The sequence below is a fragment of the Coenobita brevimanus genome, chromosome 20 (assembly GCF_032717465.1).
Source record: "Coenobita brevimanus isolate Jiangsu-jjx chromosome 20, ASM3271746v2, whole genome shotgun sequence".
Lineage (NCBI taxonomy): Eukaryota > Metazoa > Arthropoda > Malacostraca > Decapoda > Coenobitidae > Coenobita > Coenobita brevimanus.
Window position 1 is genome coordinate 20,083,074 of NC_136973.1, and position 18,008 is coordinate 20,101,081.

Sequence of the window (18,008 nt, forward strand, 5' to 3'; positions counted from 1 at the left end):
TTTCACTACCAGGCCCATATGCACTCACAAACACCCACAACTCACGTTCAAATTTCGCTTTCACCCACATCAGTCTCGATGACACCTCCTTCCATTCAATCACACACTGCTGTACTTCCGGACTCACTAACAAGGCCACACCTTCTCTTGCCCTTCCTCTATCAACACCTGACAATCTTCCATTCACACTTCCAAACATAGATTCCCCCTTCCCTTTCATCTTCGTTTCACTCAAAGCTAACACATCCAACTTTCTTCTCACAAACATTCTCCCAATCTCCTCCCTTTTAGCCTCAATTGTACTACATCCATGCACATTCATAGACCCAATCTTCAGGGTACGGGGATAACTCCATCCCCCATCCCTTTCTCTGGCCTGTCTCTTTTTAGGAACTAAAAAACAGAGGAGGGGGTCCCTAGTCCACTCACCCCGCCCCTTTTAGTCGCCTTTTACGACACGCAGGGAATACGGTGGCAGTATTCTTCCTAACACAACCTGGCCGCAGAGTAGTAGTACCACCCCATAGTGCGGCCAGGTTGTGTCCCCCCCACCACTGACTGTGGGTTCAGAAATTTGCGTGTTCCCGTGGTTGGCCTTGGGATCATTTTTTCAAAGTTCTAAAATCAATTTCTTTTTCTTACATATGTGAAAAGACTCGTCTGGCACACCTGGCTTTTTTTATTATTTTAATTTTCTCCCCTAAACCCATCTTGTGATGTGCTATGATTCGTGAAGAATTAATAAAATAAGGATGCCTGTTACATTAACATGTAAACATCAACGAAAACATCTGGGATGAAGTGAACTGTGAATGCCTGAGTGCTTGGGATGGTAGAGTAGGGTTGTGTAAACACACCAGTGACCCTTGTTCCCTTCTCATAATTGCTCACAGTTCACCCTAACTCAATGTCACTGACACCGGTACAGTAAGGTGTTGTTCAAAGCCAGCATCTATGAAAGCAATAATGGAATACATTATTGTTTGTATCTGTCCTCTCTCTTTCACACACACACGTAAGAACGAACAAAAGAATGAGCAGTAAATGTACACTAACTTTAAGGAGCAGAAATAACTGTGCTCCGTCGGTCAGAAATATGTTGGGAAGAGCGATACCAAACTAAGAATGTGAAACTGAATTCTAGCCTACGAGAACATGTGGGAGGAAAGAGTAATTTTTTGTTCTGATTAGCAAACATATTTGTTCCATATCGTCTCTTAAAATTGTAAAATCCATAATCTTTCGTGTAAGCATACAGGCTAAAGACCTTACCAATGGGGTGCTTTCAAAGCTAGTATTCCGTTAGATGGCTCCACTGTTGCAGTAAACACCTTCCCCTGGCTGTTTAAAAAGCATATTTTTCTTTGTTAAATATCTATACTGTTGTGTGAAAATGTGAATCATGGTAATGTCATATGCCGAAATATAAATAATACAAATAGAACACCTATATATAACGTATCGTGAAGTGTTTATATTTTATCATAAACGGAAATTAAAATATCACTGATGGCATGTGATGGCAACCCGTCCTTCCAGTGACCCTATATTATTTAATTTCTGCTACATTTAGTGCAAATTTGGTTCTTAATACATTGTCTGTTCAGACTCTAAATTACACCTAGTGGGTATCTAGACTCATCCAGTTTCTATGTGGGCAGAAATTTAATGTTGAGTAAATACTGGCATTCAACATTTTGCTCGCTTCCTTCACGCATGCGCACCACAAGACAGTCCCGTGTTTAAGTTTTTTCATGAGGGATGTCAAGTTTCCATGAAAAATTTTATTTTCATGGCATGTAATGTCACGGATTCACTCAGAGTAGAAACGAGCTATATTCATAACATTCGTCATTGGTTCATAAGTGACTATGTATAGGCAGTGTGTTTCACTGAGTGATATCTTTGTGTAATTGTCATTCCCACATCTTGCCTCTCTAGCTGTTACCTAAGCTATGCCCATTTCTCATGTCCCTGTGCCCGATGTTGGTTACATTACTGTCGTAAATGGACACACCCACAAACACGCATAGTTCAGTAATGTGAGTTCCTGACTGTTAAGCTGAGAGAGAGAGAGAGAGAGAGAGAGAGAGAGAGAGAGAGAGAGAGACCTTCCCCTGCAGCTTCCTTGCACCATGAGTGAGTCATATATGTATCATTGTAGCTTTTTGTAAATAAAGTGTTACAGTGAAGTTTTGTCTTTTTCTGTTGAGAACTAGTGGTTATTTTAATTTTTACATTTCACCAAGTGCCTACCAAATAAATACCTTAAGGTCATCTTATCATCAATATCTCGCACACATTGCCCCCTCTTGGCAAGTCCCTAATGGTATGGTCATGTGAGAACTGTCTCCAGGCCACCTGTCCACACACATATGTTTGTAAGATCTTCCACTGGCTGAGTCAGTAGCTTGTGCACATACCAGTCCTCTTGACTTGGATGCAATCTCACTGGGGGTAGACATTTAAGAGGATGCAGTAGTATTTACTCGTCATGTGTTCTCACGTTTGCATATATATATATACATAATATATATATATCTATCTATATATATATATATATATATATATATATATATATATATATATGTAATATATATATATATATATATATATATATATATATATACATATATATAGATAGATATATATATATATATATATATGTAATATATATATATATATATATATATATATATATATATATGCAAACGTGAGAACACACAACGAGTAAATACTACTGCATCCTCTTAAATGTCTACCCCCAGTGAGATTGCATCCAGGTCAAGAGGACTGGTATGTGCACAAGCTACTGACTCAGTCAGTGGAAGATCTTACAAACATATGTGTGTGGACAGGTGGCCTGGAGACAGTTCTCACATGACCATACCATTAGGAACTTGCCAAGAGGGGGCAATGTGTGCGAGACATTGATGATAAGATGACCTTAAGGTATTTATTTGGTAGGCACTTGGTGAAATGTAAAAATTAAAATAACCACTAGTTCTCAACAGAAAAAGACAAAACTTCACTGTAACACTTTATTTACAAAAAGCTACAATGATCCACAAGATTCACACGGAGTCAAGTTCAGTATTCACGATTTTATATGTATATATATATATATATATATATATATATATATATATATATATCTATACTGTATATATATATATATATTATTCATTCATTCGTTCATTGCCAGATGCCATGTATCTCAAACGGGGTGGCCAACAGCATAGAGTTAATTGTTTTACAGGGAGGGGCACTAATCCTCCACCAACCCCATTTGACACATAGGGATGCCAACAGCATCTGGTGTTCCCAGGCGGTCACCCATCCAAGTACTAACCAGACCCAACGTTGCTTAACTTCGCTGATCGGACGGGAAGCGGTGTACTCAACGTGGTATGGCCGTTTAATATATATATATATATATATATATATATATATATATATATATAATAATTATATATATTTATATATATATATATATATATATATATATATATATATATATATAAAATCGAGAATACTGAACTTGACTCCGTGTGAATCTTGTGGATCACTTGGAGGCGATGTCTTGGCTTGTTTACCTTCCCCAGTCGTCTGTCCTCGGTGAGACCGGGCAGAAAATGACGTGTAAACGATCTTGGTTTTGGGACGGTTCCTCAGACAGGATGATTTATGATGGTGAATGCCAGTATTTACTCAATAGTAAATTTCTGCCCACATAGAGACTGGATGAGTCAAGATACCCACTAGGTGTACTTTACACTCTGAACAAACTATGTATTTAGAATCTAACTTGCACTAAATGTAGCAGAAATTAAATAATATAGGACCACTGAAATGGCGGATTGCCATCACATGCCATCAGTGATATTTTAATTTCAGTTTATGATAAATATAAACAATTCATGATACGTTATATATACGTGTTCTATTTGTATTATCTATATTACGGCATATGACATTACCATGATTCACAATTTCACACGTGTGAATATTTAACAAATAAAATTATGCTTTTTAAACAGCGCGGGAATGTGTTTACTGCTACAGTGGAGCCATCTGACAGAATACTAAGCTTTTCAGAAGCACCCCATTCAGTTCATATTCCTCTAGTTTGTCATCTGTATTTTCCTGACTATTTTGAGGGTGGTAAATTATGTTATCTTGCTGAAAGAAACTTACTCAAAATTAGGGCACATGTAACATAAGCATGTAAACATCAGCGAGTACTTCTGAAGTAAAGAGAACGCCTGACTGCTTGGGATGGTAGAGTAGGGTCGTGTAAACACTCCAGTGACCTTCGTTCTCTTCCCATAATTGTTCGCTGTTTTTTATAGGATGCCCTAACTCAATGTCACTGACACCGAAACAGTAAAGTGTTGATCAAGGCCGGCAGCTATGAACGGGTTTATGGAATACTGTATGAAAAATTCAAAATGTGCACCGCGTTCGCTTGCCATGAGAAAACGAATTAACCCCTCTCTGGTAAACAAATTTTAGCGCACTTCTCAGTTGAGTCCACGTCCCTCCTCTCCTTGCAGCTTCGTTGTACGTGAGGATATTTTCACAGCTCTTCACCTTTTCATATTGTTTCACCCTGCCTTCCAAGCCCCTGCATCATCTCCAGCATTGGGCGAGCCCACTGCAAAGAAGCAGCAGCACCGTATTCTAACTCTGGAAAGGAAATTGGAAATTATAAGACCCCATGAGGAGGGGAAGGGAGTCTCGGACATTGGGTGTGCTTTAGGCCTTGCAGCTTCCACTGCTGGGACTGTGACGAAGAAAATGGAGATATACAAGAAAGAATATGGCCACCTCTTTCTCTACAATTGTATACAGGTATTGCTTACTTCAAAATAGTGGGGGGTTAAGTTTAGTGGGGGGGGGTCCGAAGGGGTCCTGGGACGCATCCCCCATTTATACAGTATGTATATTTCAATGGGGAAAATCGTTCCGATATACGAAATTTCGAATTACGAAAGTTTCTTTTGGTCACTATCCCTCTTGTATATCGAAGACTCACTGTATCCAACATCTGGAAGCATGGCATTATCATCACTAACCCCAAACCCAACAAAGACCCCACGTTACCTTCCTCACATAGCTCCGTCACACTCCTCTGCACCCAATAGAAGTCACTGAACGACTGGTATTACAACTATAGTCACGGCGCACGACTCTGAGGTTGTCATTCTCATACACTGGCAACCTACCAATCAAATGTGCATCTGACTTTGTATCATATTATACACGAATCATATTATTAAGCACGAATGTTATATACAAATATTATTATACACGAACATATTATACACGAATCACACGCCTCATACACGAAATCAGACGCATTGTTGATGGGTAGGTTGCCAGGGTACGATAATAACAACCTCAGAGTCGTGCACCACTACTATAGTTACACCTCACACCCCCCTAGCCCCATCACAACATGGTTGTAGGCCAATACACTCCATAAACACTCTTCTTACAGACCTTACACAGAGTTTTAGATGGCATGAATTCACCCAGCCCATCACACAGAACACTCCAAGTCACACTAGACATTAGCAAAGCTTTTGATGCCATCCCCAGCCACAACCTCACAAACAAAATATTCAACACAAACATGCACACTAACACAAAAAGATGGCTGACAAGCTATTTAGCAGGCAGATGTGCACATGTAGCATTTGCCGGTCAATCTTCAAACATCAGAAACTTCACAAATGGCGTCCTCCAAGGATCTGTTTTGTCCCCTAGTCTCTTTAACCTATACATGCACGACATACCCACGCCCCACACATCACAAATACACACAGCTTCCTACGTGCACAACTTAACACTTACATGTACACACCAAAATGCAAACACAGCTGCACACATCCTCCAACCTTACCTCAACACACTACACGAATGGTTCACCACAAACAGGCTCAAAATAGCCCCAGTCAATTCTACAGTGACCCTTCTCACAAACTGGACAGCAGAACATTGTCACACTCCACACTTCACCATAAACAACACTCCCCAACCACACACACACACACACACACACACACACACACACACACACACAAATCCTTGGTGTAACACACATCAATGTCATTCACACAACACATCACAAATATTAAAGATCAGTTAACACCAAGACTTAATGCACTGAGGTCACTTGCCCATACAACATTTGGACACAACAAAGAAACCACCACCACAGTAAACAAACACCAAATACGTTCAGTGATGAATTATGCAAGCCCTGCTTAGGCTTCTAACCTCACTAAAACACACTACAACAACAAGGCACTAAAAATAATCATGGGCTGCACAGCTACTATACCCATAGACCACCTACACCAAGAAATCAAAGTCCCCAAAGTCAAGGCTCATCTAGACATGAGAGGCACCCAAATTCTCACTGCAGCCTCCACAAACCCACACCATCCACTACACTACATGGCACAATATCCACACACACCAAGGAACATCAAAACAACAACCAGCACATGATATCATACACAAATACTGCCATCTCTCCCCCCTTGCCCACCTCAGACCAGCTTCCAGAAGCACATCCATTCTCAAATCACTCTCCGCTCCATTCAGTCACTCAGAGACAACACACCGCACCATGCACGGCCTCCTGATATCCACCCTTCTGAATCCTATCTCCCTCGTGAGGACAGGTCCACCTGGCCAGGCAGAGATGCGGGCATCATCCAGCCCTCTTGAGTTATCAGAAGAGGCTGGATGACTCTGTCGCTGATGCCTGTCCAGAATGTAACACAGCTTCCCATACTATGAAGCACATTATGGAAGACTGCATTGCACACAATCACCTACGCCAACGACACAACATACGCTCCTTAAGAGCTCTGTGGGAAAGCCCAGTCTCAGCCGTGGCCTTCCTTAGGGACTCGAGACTGTTCAGCCAGACTGTCTAGGGAACAACTACAACTACTACTACTACTACCCAACTGAACCTATATCAACATCACTATACAATAAACCATTATGCGACAGGTTTTCACTTGACGCAACCCTACTGTATTGCATGACCAAACTGTATTTGTGGCATTTAGTCGAATAACGACAAACGTGCCAAACATCTAAAATTAAGCTTTAGGTCGCAACACACTCCTCTGCCATTTTTCTATCCAGTGGAAACGTCTTCACAGCATGGTCGTCTTTACAACATGGTTGAAAGTCCTATACAACAAAGGGGATTCTTGTTCAACATGCTGCAGGTTGGTACTCGTGGTCTGTGTGTCTCCCAAGGAAAGGTGTAGCGGAAGAAAGATAAACGTGTCAGCAAGCACTCCTCCAGGCCGCCAATGAGCAGTGGGTCTCATGATGACGTCACACTCACAGCCAATCAGCAGCTGTGTTTTGTGGGCGTGTTGGCTCATGGGTGTGGTCTGTTTACACTGTAAGCCACACACACGTGCTTTTGATTTATTACATTATTTTCACCTCAGATTTACAGTGATTTACATTGCAACATGAGTGACTAACATAGTGATAACAAGCAGGAAGTCCCTAAGCATACGCAGAAGTGAAAACACGAAGTGTAAACTTAATCCATCTTTTTGGAAACATGCAGTTGGCAAGCAAAAACAAAATGCTGGGGATGTATACGTGAGTTATAGCATAAAAAAGGAAAAGCCAACTAGGAAAACTGGTCCTTCTTGGAAGTGTGGCTCAGCTGCTTCAACAACTTGGGCAATGAATGAAGTAAATGATCTAGTTACAGCTTTCTAGGCAATGAGTGATTATACCAGACAGACCAGTTACTTTGCCAGTCATGTGAAAAGTGTTGCTATGAAGCAGCCTCATGTAAAGGGCCATAAAACAGGCAAGTCATGTACAATTAGTTATTGTGTTGAGTACCGGTATGCTAATGTGACTTATGATGTTTGTCAATCAGTGTTCATGGTTTAGGTGAGCATAGAGTTTGTTCAGTACTCGACAAAGTGACTGTAGCTGGATCAGTGGAAACTGACAAGCAAGTTAGTGATGAACGGAAGGCAGTAGATCGACAATACACTAGACTGCTGTTATCCTCACACACCCCACAGCACTTAAATACATGCACCACTACTGTACATGGGTTGGAGATTGTCCTTTTCATATTTTTGGTTATTTTCAAATTAATTTTTTTTTCTTTTTTCCACAGGGGTAGAATGGTATGGGGTTAATAACTGAACAGCATTATAACATGATTTATCATATATTTTGTATTTAATTCTCACGTGTCTTAAAGTATCTTACCAGCTCTGTTTTTTGAGACATTGTTTACTGAAATCAGGCTACTGTTAATGAGCTACAATGAAACAAATTTTTAACACTGTTTATCTCAAAACACTGATTTGACACGTTCGTCATTACCTTCCCTGGGGGTAGGGAGGTCTCAAGAATACACCTCCAGTATCCCTGCTTGTCGTACGAGGCGACTAAAAGGGTTGGTGGTGGGTTAGTGCCCCACCCCATAAAAAGAACTAACTAAACAAGCAAATAAAGTGCCTCGGACCAGGACAGACCATACGTTGACGACTTCAGAACGGACAAAGGACATTCTGAGGGTCGGAACATGGAATGTGAGAGGAGTGAATGATGAAGTGAGAGAGAGAGAGATTGTTCAGGTGCTTGAGGATGCAAAAGTGGATATATGTGGACTGACTGAAACTAAATGGAAAGGTGAAAGGGTGAGAGAATGGGAATATGGTTGAGGTATATGTGCGGGAGGTACTGAGAATGAGAGGGCAAGAGAGGGAGTATGTTTGATGATAAGTAAGAAGTGGAAGGAGAATATAAGAGAGTATGGAACTGTGGGTGCAAGGACTGTATGGGTGAGGATGAAAGTAGGTATACAAGCGTGGGCGATTGTATGTGTGTATGCTCCGACAGAGGACCGAGTGGCAAGAGTGAAAGATGAGTTTTGGGCGAGAGTAGAAGCATGTATGGACAAATTTGAGAGGAGAGAGAGAGAGTGTTTTTGACTGGAGACATGAATGGCAAAGTTGAGAATGTACAAGTGGATGGAGTGGTTGGTCAGTGGGGTGTGCCAGCTAAAGTAGATGGAAATGGTAGTGCTTTGGTGGACATCTGTGCTGGTAAGGGGTTGGCAATAGCCAACACCTACTTTCGGCATAAGATGATCCACCGGTATACACGGAGAGTAATGAGAAGGATGGATAGTGAACTTGTTGAACGAAAGGCAATGATAGACTGTGTGTGTGTGGATAAGCGAATGAGAAGACAAGTTTGGAGAGGATGGGGGAATGGAATCTCTGACCATCAATTAGTGATGGCCAAGATAAAGCTGCAAAGAAAATGGTTGAGGAGACGAAGGGGAAGACAGGAGGAAGCAGCTCCTGTGAGAAGAGTGCAGATTTTGCAAGATAGTGAGAAAATGGCAGAGTATAAGAGCATAGTGGAAGAAAGATCGGGAAGATATGAGCTACAGCAGATGGAAGGGGTGGAAGAAGTATGTAAGATATTCACGGAAGAGATAGGCGCAGCGTGTGAGGTGGTTTGTGGAGTGAGGAAGAGATGCAAGGGTGTGCAAGGGGCAGCATGGTGGAATGATGAGGTGAAACGAACTGTGGAACAAAAGAAGACATATAGTGAATGGTTAGCGAGTAGAGGTAGAGGAGAAGATGAGAGAGAGAAGAGAGAGGTATATGTGAGCAGAAGGGAGGTGAAGACTTGGTGAAGGAGAGCAAGAAGAAAGTGGATGAAGAGTTTGGGAGGAATCTGAGTGTGAAATGGAGGGAGAGTAAGAAATTGTTTTGGAAGGAGGTAAAGAAGTAAGGCTGTGTGAAAGGGGAAATAGTAGGGGAGTGAAAGATAGGAATAATAGATTGCTGGTGGAGAAGAGAGAGAAATCGAGGAGATGGAAGGAGCACTTTGAGGATTTGTTGAATGTAGAAAGTGAGAATAGTGCGAGTATAAGTGCTTGGGGAATGATTGGGAGAAGAAGAGATGAGAGGAGGGAGGAAGAGATCAGTAGGGTGGAAGTAGTGGAAGCAATGAAGAAGATTAAGTTGGGAAAGGCCCCAGGAATTGATGGAGTTTGTGGTGAAATGCTTAGGTATGGGGGTGAGACTGTTGTGGAGTGGATATGGAAGTTGTGTAGATTGGCTTGGGAAGAGGGAAGGGTTCCAGAGGACTGAAAATCAGGTATAATTGTTCCTTTATACAAAGGAAAAGGGGAGAGAGAAGTTTGTGGTAACCATAGGGGTATTCGCCTTCTTAGTGTGACTGGTAAAATATATGGTAGAATACTCATTGATAGGGTTAGGCATTTGACAGAGGAGCTAGTTGGAGAAGAACAAGGGGGATTTAGGAAGGGAAAAGGGTGTGTAGATCAGATATTTGTTCTAAGATGTTTAGTGGAGAAGTATTTAGAGAAGGGAAAGTGTATGCTGCCTTCATGGACTCAGAGAAAGCTTATGACAGAATGGATAGGCAAGGTATGTAGAAGGTATTAAGAATATTTGGAGTGGAGGGGAAACCGTTGAGTGCTGTGAAGAGTATGTATGAAGGAGCTAGGGCTACGGTGCAAGTGGATGGTGAGCTGAGTGAGTTCTTTGAACTCACTGTGGGACTGAAACAGGGTTGTGTGATGTCTCCATGGCTGTTTAATATATACATGGATGGGGTTGTAAAGGAGGTGCAAGGTAGGGCAGTGAATGTGGGGATGGCTCTCATGAATGAGGGTGAGATTTGGAAGATTCCGGTGTTGCTGTTTGCTGATGATACAGTATTGTTGCGTGAAGATGAATGGGAGTTGCGAGGTTTGGTGAATGAGTTTGGGACAGTGTGGAGGAGAAGGAAGCAGAAAGTTAACGTAAACAAAAGTAAAGTTATGGTGTCTGAGAGGAATGAAGTCACAGAATGTACAGTGACGTTGGATGGTGAGGATATGGAGAACGTGAGTGCATTCAAGTACAGTAACCTCGTGTCCAGCACGGTAATATTGTCATGCATGGGTCACGTGTTGGACCAAAAACGTGTTGGACTAACAATAGAGCTTATGGGGAAAAATGAATTATGTCAGCAACCCTCAGAAAAGTCACCCTAAATACCTACCATATACCTACACATATATTGGTACTATTGTAATTATAATAAATGGTACTGTGCTATGAATGATAACTAACCTTTTAGGATAGTGTTGGTGGGCTTGCTGGGAATGGAAGGTGGTATCCAAGGCTGTAGTTAGTCCTACTGGGTCCCCGGAGGATGGCTGCTGGCGTCACTAGCAGGTAATGGCTGTTGCTCCTCCTCAACCTCCCTCATAAATCCTTCGAAATCAAACCTCCCTCATAAATCCTTCGAAATCACACTCAGAATCACTATCTTCGTCCATTAAGCCTCGGCAAAGTGCATGCTTCTCACACTGTTGCCAGAGCCCCGTCTCGTGACTGTGGAGAGTGATCGCTGTCGCTGACTCGGTAGAGAATAAGAAGCAACTTTGTTTATAAACTGATACGCACGCCGATGAGAAGGGTTTCAAAACGATTGATATTCATTCTCAAATATTAATATGTATTCAGTGTCAGGCTAAATGTTCAATGCTGTAGTACGATACATTCTCTGTCGAGTCGCCTGGGTTTTGGTCACACTGTTTTCCCCATCGTATCCTTGGCAGGAATCCATCCAGATGAATTCCAAATGCCCGTGGTATCATCGGCAATTTTACCACGTTACTGTTCCGATTTACCATCGTATCCTCGGCAAACCTGGTATGAAGTGCCGTGTGATAGCCTTCGGCTGCCAGGATCTTGTCTTAAGTTTTTTATTATGATCATGTTGGCTTCATTCATGTCGTAGGCCTTGGCAATGTCAACTTTCCTCTCCCCTTTCTTCTTCCTCTCGATGCTTTCTAGCTTGGTGGCCTGAGGGAGGTGCCGACGCTTCTTGGGGTTCTCAGAAGGTTTTCTAGGCATCGTGAGCAGGGTAAAATGCAGTAACAAGGGCAGAAAATGCAGCAAGAAAAAGCACCTTCCAATGCAATTATGCGACTGAGTGGCTCTGTGGCGGGAGAAATGTAAACAAAACGTCACGTGACACCAGAAGCGTTTTTAATTGGGTGGAATCACGATCACGTCACGATAGCGGGCGGGGAAGGCTACTTGATCAGAAGTTTTTCATTGGCTATCATCATCATGGGAATGTCCAGTATGGCCGTGTTGGACGGGGGTGATCGTGCTAGAGTGAACTCTGTGGATTTGGCCCACTTCTCGGAGCTCTGTGCGTGTTATGCTAACACACTCGTGTTCCAGTAATTAAATCGTATTAAATAATACTAATTAATTGCTCACCGTGCTGGACTCGAATCGTGCTGGATTAACGCGTGCTGGACGTGAGGGTACTGTACTGTACTTGGTTAGTGTGATGAGTAAGGATGGAACTTTGGGGGATGAAGTGCATGAAAGGGTACAGCAGGGAAGGAAGGTTGTTGGTTTACTGAAAGCAGTGATGAGAAATAGGGAGGAAGTTAAGAAGTCACTGCATGATAGTACTGTATTGTGATCCCTACCCTGATGTATGGAAGCGAGACGTGGACCTTGCAAGAGGGGAACAAGTCAAGAGTGAGAGCAGTGGAAATGAGTTACTTGAGAGGAGCATGGTAAGTGACATGGAGGGACAGGTTGACGAATGAAGAAGTGAAGGAACGTTGTGGGGTGAATGTGGATGTGGCTGAGAAGATTAGGAGAAATACACTGAGGTGGTTTGGACATGTGGAGAGAATGGAGAATGAAAAACTGTCTAAGAGGGTGTATGTAGGTGAGGTGGAGGGAGGGAGAGGGAGGGGTAGACCGAGGATGAGGTGGAAGGATGGAGTTGAGAGGTATATGAGGGAGGGGGTGAGCTGGGGAGGGTAGTCAAATGGTGGGTGACAGAGCGACTTGGAGGCGCCTTGTCTGCGGCCACCCTTTGCGGGATTAGGGCGTCGGGCTATAGATAGATAAATAGAAAAACATGTGATTTAGGCCACAGGACTTTCTGAAAATTGTAGATCCATTTCACAAATTTTGGATGGTTGGCCGTACTTCCATGGAATTCCACATATTACTGTGATGCCGTGGTTACAGTCAAAGACTGTTCTGTTCAAACTATTTATGAGCATTATACAAGCCAAATGTATTACTACTTGTGAAGACTGCATAGTGGAACACTATTTGTGAAGACTGCGTAGTGGAATGGTACAGTACAGTAGGTCCCCATTATAACAATGAGGTGCATTTGGGAAAACCCATCACTGAACCGAGGTATCAGTTACCGGGGACGTTCAAACACAAAAAGTACAGTACTGTACAGACCACGCAAATGAAAGTGGCGCGACACAGCGATAAATTTATGACACGGAGATGATGCATCATCTCTCACTGTATTTCAAATCACACTCCTCACTGGTTCAACCGTTACCTGTGATATGTTTCTCGTGCATCTGGCAACCAGAATGCACCCTTTTTAACTGTTGACTTTGACGACAGTGTGTGTCAGCAAGTCATATGAGGAGGTTAGTGCAGTGAAAAGCGATCGATTTTCCATCCATTCATCCATCATGCAATCCAACATTGTCCCATGAGGAGGGTAGGAGCCCGAGGCTAGGCAGTTGGTCTTGACATTTAAGATGAGAGATTGATTTTCGTATGTTATTTTTTTTTTTTTGTCTCGCCTATCTTTACATACCTCCTCCAACAAAAACGTCTGTGAGACCGCAAATTGAAAGTGATAAAATCACAGTGATAGTGGCCCTGTACAAAGACAGGAAGCCACTAAAGGAAATACCAAATAGTACAGGAGTTAAACTGAGAACTGTGCAGCATTGGATAAAGAGATTTCTGGATGGTGACAATGTCTCATTACCACGACACAAAGAACATCCTGGCAAAGGAAAAAAAAAAAATCAACCAACAGACTTTAAATGTTATCAGATGTCAACTAGAGATTAATCCACGGCTTACAGCAAAACAAATAAAAGAAAACAATCCCAACTTACTTGGTACTTTTAGTTTACGTACAGTGCAACATTATATCCATGACAAAGATGTATGGATAAAACGATGCATAACTCGGGAAGAATGGGGATTACAAAAGGGAAAGAGGGAAGAAACAAGAATGAAAGATCAGAGGATGAGGTTATATTTATTTATTTTTTTTTTGTAAATAAGGTAATAGGGTTGCAAAGTAAGATAATGGTACACAAACAGCCAGAACTAAAATAAAGTAGGGTGATAGACACAACTAATGTCAAATATGTAAACAACATGACTAAGGGCAACTATCATGACCTAAAAAAAATACTTTATAGAAAAAAATTGGGAAAAAAAGCTAAGAGGGCAAGATATAAATGTTAAATGTGAAAAATTCTGTGAATTTTATGAAACAGAGTCCAAAATTATATTCCACAGCACAAAGACATGGAAGTTAGAATAAAGAAATGGTTTAATACCGAAGGTAAAAAGGCAAACGAGAAAAGAGATTTGCTGTGGATCAGATACAGATGACATAATAGTGGAAGAGCATAATAACAGGTACAAGCAGGCAAGAAATTATTAAACAAGGATAAGGAGAGCTCAAAACCAGTTTGAGGTAGACATTACAAATCAAAGTACTGATCAACCAAGCAGCTGTACAGCTACATACGAAGCAAAACTAAAGTCAAAGATAAAATACAGTCCATCATGGATGAGGGCAAAATCTATCAGTGGATATGTGTAAAGTACCGAACAAAAAAACTGCAGTCAGTTTTTATGTAAGAAGATTTGATAGACATAAAAATGAACAGGAATGCCCACATATATTAAAAAACATACAGGCGGTCCCCGTTTTACGAATGGTTGACTTATGAACTTTTGACTTTATGGTCTCGTACCTTCGGTACAGTACAGTATTCAGTAATTACATGCAAACCTCGATTTACGAGACCCCTGGATGAGATACCGGTACCCTGGAACAGTGATGGGGCAGAAATACCACCCTATCCCACCTATTGTACGCCTATCCCCGGTTCTGTGATAGGTTTTTATTTTTGTTATTTATTCATTTATTTTTTTGTTGATTTTGATGATATTTTAGACATATATTGTGTTAAGTTGATTTATAAACTGAGATTAATGTGTTTTAGTCATAGGTGGACTGAACACTGTCATTTGGGGTGTGGATTCTCGCCCATCAGACGAGATAAAAACAGTGTGGACAACTAGGTGACTCAACAAAGAATATTTCGTGTTTGACCACTGACTTGTCATCTAATGTATCATGGAATACATAATAGTAATTTAAAATAAATATTAATAAAGACACTCTCACTTAACGCGTGACCTGAGTGCGCAAATCTCTTACAACACGAAAGGCAATTTCTTAGGCTAGGAAATGGTTAAAATGCGAAAATGACATATAATGCAAGTCAAAACATTTTCCAATTTTTTAAAACCATACTACGTTGCAACGATAGGGATTATGTGGCCTGAGGCCACAAATTATGGTTTAACCCTTAAACCCCGGGCTTGTTTTGTTTTGACTTGCAGCTCCCGCGGGCATATTTACGCTCCGACAGACTCTCTAAAAATATTTGCCAAAAATCAGTTACTAGTCCTAGAATATTAAATCACATATGCTTATGGCACATACCTACAGCTGTCTCCTGGGGTGTTTGTTGAGCCTTCGTCGAGTACTGTAGGACTTGTGGAGACCTCTGAAGTTGGGTAACGAAGTCTCCACTTTACACTTCCCAACAACTCGTAATATGATTACCACAGCTTGATATTATCACTAGAAACACTATTCTATGATTCTCAAATAGTTTGGAATCCATACTCAAAAAAAAAAATAAATAAATAACTGAAAGCAATGAAAATTACGAGGGCATATGACCATCCCACTTCCGATCGTTCGCTGCTGGTGGTGTCATTTATTATTCATATAAACACTCACAGTTTATATTTCTATTACTATATAACACATATATATATCTACAGTCTTATCCATAAGTTTCCTTCAGCAATAGTAGTTTATTGTCACTGTAGGGATTCAATTTCTTTCAGTAAAATACGTAGCATTCACTTTCTCGTCCTGTATACTAGCATTGAGAGTGAATGTCACTTTCACCTACACTCTCATAACTCATAGTATTCATAAATGCTAGAGTGAAACTTTCACTTTCATTACTCCTTGTATTTGTGGTAGGTGGTGGCGACCATCATCCACTCACTTGATGTAGTGCTGCCTACTTCTTCCCTAGCCTTTACCATTCTTTTTCTGTGCCTGCCCTCCTCTCTTCCTATTTCTCTCATCTTTCCTGTCACTTCTTATTGCTTTTCTTTCCCTTACAGGTGGCTTTACATCGAGTGACAAGCCAAATGGTTTCATGTAATCCAAGAAACTATTTACAACGCTGGGTGGTAACTATATAACCAGACCATATGTGCTCCCTATGTGTCAGCAAGTGGGTTGGTGGAGGATTAGTGCCCCTCCCAGTAAAATAAATAACTCAAAGTCAAATGACCACCCCTTATGGGATCATGGTGTCTGGCAATAGACAGATAGACGATCTGAAGTACCTGTCGTACCGGCCAGTGCCAAAACCAGAGCTGACGGTACGTCAAAGGAAGAACAGAGTGATTTTTGCCGAGAAATACAAACAATGGGATGATGTCAAGTGGCGTAGTGTGCTCTGGAGTGATGAGGCAGTGTTCTGTGTGACTGGCAACACGTCTGGCAGGGTGTCCCGGCCTCGAGGCAGCGACCCCGTTAACCCCAAGAACACCAGGGGTGTCGTGAAATTCCCAGACAAAGTGATGATACGGGGATGTTTTTCATTTCATGGTATTGGTGACTTAGTATTCCTTCCTGATAATGTGATTATGAACAAAAACAATTACCTGGAGCTCCCGTGTGAGCATCTGCCAGATTCCTTCGACAAGAGCGAGGCAAACTTTTTCATGTAGGACGGTCTACCCTGCCACACTGCCAAGGGAGTGACTCAATGGCTTACAGACTGTGACTTTCCATTCTTCAGTGATTTGCCAGGTAACTCACCTGATTTAAATCCCATAGAAAGCCTTTGGGCCATTCTAAAACAAAACTACGAGAAGCAGATACTTCATCGGTAGCCTGGCTTAAGACAGCAATAATGAAGGAAAGGAAGGAAATTGACCCTGTCACACTGCAAAACCTCGCCAGTTCTCTTCCTAACCGCCTCAATGAATGCATTAAGCGTAGGGGGATGCCTACATGCTACTAGAACGTAGTAAGTGCTCATTTTCTGTATTTTCTTCCTACCGGTACTTGTATTTGTTTTTTATACATCCGCGGCAAGTCACGCCACTTTCATTTGCGCAGACTGTATAGGGATGCATTTGAGAGCCTTGGGATCTCCCCCCAGCCAAGTCCAAAACCCACCCAAATGAGTCCAAGAACTAGTTTCTAGCTTACCTAAAACCCCAGATGGCTTTAAAACAAGCTAAACTAACTCACCTAAACCCAAAAATAAAATCTGAAAATCATAAAAAATGTCTGAAAAAACAAATCAAATTTAGTAAATTGTACCTCATAATAACAGTGTTCACCCCATCTATGTCTAAAACACATTAATCTAAGTCTAAAAACAGTTTACAATTAAACCTAAATACAAATATTAAGTCTAAAATATCATCAAAATCTGAAAAAAATAAAAATCAGTTAAAATCAACAAACAATTCTCATCGGATAACCAGGGACTGGCCACTGATAGGCAGGGAAGGGTGTTAATTGTTTTACATCACAGTGGCGGGGTATCGCATAAAGGGGATTCATATTGTATAGCAGGATATTACTGTACTGTTCTCATGATTTGCTTAATAAAGAAAAAAAGTCAACAAGTCTACATGTGAAATAATTCCCAGGGTGAAAAATAAGTTTTACTTTAAGCAGCAGAAGCACCTTACCAATTCACTTCTTCTTCCAGATTGAAAGTTTTCTGGTTATTTTTGGGGTGGTAAATG

At 41.4% G+C, this 18,008-nt stretch overlaps 1 non-coding gene across 1 annotated transcript; it reads right to left on the reverse strand.

The window, feature by feature from the left end:
* Positions 1-3,303: 3,303 nt before the first annotated feature.
* Positions 3,304-3,422, reverse strand: LOC145391989 (5S ribosomal RNA). Its single transcript, XR_013895930.1, has one exon. It is a non-coding gene; the product is annotated as a 5S ribosomal RNA (ribosomal RNA).
* Positions 3,423-18,008: the final 14,586 nt, after the last annotated feature.